This window comes from Mastomys coucha, unplaced genomic scaffold (genome assembly GCF_008632895.1).
Source record: "Mastomys coucha isolate ucsf_1 unplaced genomic scaffold, UCSF_Mcou_1 pScaffold19, whole genome shotgun sequence".
Classification (NCBI taxonomy): Eukaryota; Metazoa; Chordata; class Mammalia; order Rodentia; family Muridae; genus Mastomys; species Mastomys coucha.
This window is the reverse complement of record NW_022196901.1, coordinates 13,404,056-13,406,048: the sequence shown is the minus strand read 5'-3', so window position 1 is coordinate 13,406,048 and position 1,993 is coordinate 13,404,056. Positions and strand designations below refer to the sequence as shown.

Sequence of the window (1,993 nt, the reverse complement as noted above, 5' to 3'; positions counted from 1 at the left end):
TTGTTTTATATCAAACAACTTTTATAATACTTATTTTTATTGTTATAATATTTTATAAATGTTAAGGACTACGACAAAAAAGATATAGGTATTGAAGGGGGGTCTATGGGAGAAGCGGTGGTTCAAAAGGGGAACAAAAATGTGATTCAATTATATTTAATTATAATATTTTATAAATTTTAAGAAATATGACAAAAAAGATATTATAGGTATTGAAGGGGGGGTCTCTGGGAGGAGTGGTGTTACAAAAGGGAAACAAGAATGAGATTCAATTCTATTTAATTAAAATTTGTTTTTTAAATTTTAACAAATTCAGATAAATTAAAATCATGTAACTTTTCTCATCATAATGCAATAAAAGTTTTTAAAAATGTTTTTGAAAGTGTGTCAAGGCTGTTTGAATGTAACTGTAGTTGGGGTCTAGGCCAGGTGATTCCTCATTTTTGACATCTTATTCTAGAAGATAAAATAAGTGTACACATGTTGCAAAGCAGCAAGGAAGTATTATTCAAAAATAAAGTGGTTGGATAGATCAGGAAGAAATGGAATCAAGAGTGAAGTGACAGCAGGGCATATGAATACACACCAGTACTCACGGGATGAGATTTCTATTTTAAGACTGCTTTAATGGAGTTCAAGGGAAGGAGGATTTGGTTGCTAAGGGACTTAGGGCAGGCAGGTCTCTGTTATGGTTGGTAATTTAGATTATGTAAGTCTTTGTTCAGTGCATAGATATGTTCCCACAAAGCGTCTGATTTCAATCATTTGCAAGAACAATTGCATATAAGTATAAGATGATAAATAAACTTCACTGAAAAACACGACTTGCCTTATTGTGGATGCATTCAAAATGTCCACTAGAGTGCAGTGGATTTGGTTATGAGGAGGAGGTAAAAGTTAGCTCATTGTTAGGAGCAGAGTATGGGTATAACTTGATGCAGCCAGGATCCTCAGAATGTAGCAGAATTATTTTTTCTATCTATATACATAACCATGGTCTACTGAATAATAATATTTATCTCTACTTCTAAAAGTATACTGAGCAAGAATAGCCAGCAGCCACATGCAGTTATGTATCACTTTAAATGTACTTACTCCAAATAGAAATGAATAATTGCAAGTTTTCTTTTCTTTTCTTTTCCAGGGCAGAGCACGAATGTAGTCCCCCCAATATCAAAAATTATGCAGCCCAGTTTCCAGCATTTGGGGAAATCACAGGGGTAAGCACATCCGGAGTGCAATGGATAAGCCTCGCCCTTGGAAAACCACCTTTGTGATCATGGTGTCTCCCCTGACAGGTCAGTATGATTGTAAGTTTTAAACACTCATCAGTAAGGACATTTGAAAAACTTAAGAATCCTATTATTTTGCATTTACTTAAAATTGCATGTAAATGTATAAATGAATGCAAATAATTATTTATTTTAAAATAAATCTATCTCACTCAGGTTGAGAGTGTTCATTCCAGACCCATATCTATCAAACAAAACCCCAGAAGCTGGCATGAAAACCCCTACTGAATTGTTGGTTGAGGGAGTCCAAGAGACTTCCAAAACAATATAAACTATGCCTACTGCCATTGTTTGTCTCTCAAAGTTGAGAGTGAAAGCCTATTATTTTTTTATTAGATATTTACTTTATTTAAATGTAAATTTCTCCCTTCCCAGTTTCCCCTCTAAAAAACAAAACAAAAAAACAAACAAAAACAACAAAACGAACCCCAGCTGCCTCCCCACTCCCCATGCCTGCCACCCCACCCTCTCCTGCTTATTGGTCCTGGCATCCCCCCACACAGGGGCACAGAACTTTCACAGGGCCGAGGTCCTATCCTCCCATTGATGATCGAATTTGTAATCCTCCACTATACAAACTCTGCCAGAACAATCAGTCCCACCATGTGCAGACCTCGGTTGGTGGTTGAGACTCTGGAAGCTCTGAGGGTACTAGTTAGTTCATATTGTTGTTCATCCTAAGGGGCTGCAAACCCCTCAGC

The 1,993-nt window shown here is 36.5% G+C and overlaps 1 non-coding gene across 1 annotated transcript; it reads right to left on the bottom strand.

Moving 5' to 3' along the window:
• Nucleotides 1-1,141: 1,141 nt before the first annotated feature.
• On the bottom strand, nucleotides 1,142-1,306 carry LOC116097643. The gene has a single exon (XR_004121490.1). It is a non-coding gene; the product is annotated as a U1 spliceosomal RNA (small nuclear RNA).
• Nucleotides 1,307-1,993: the final 687 nt, after the last annotated feature.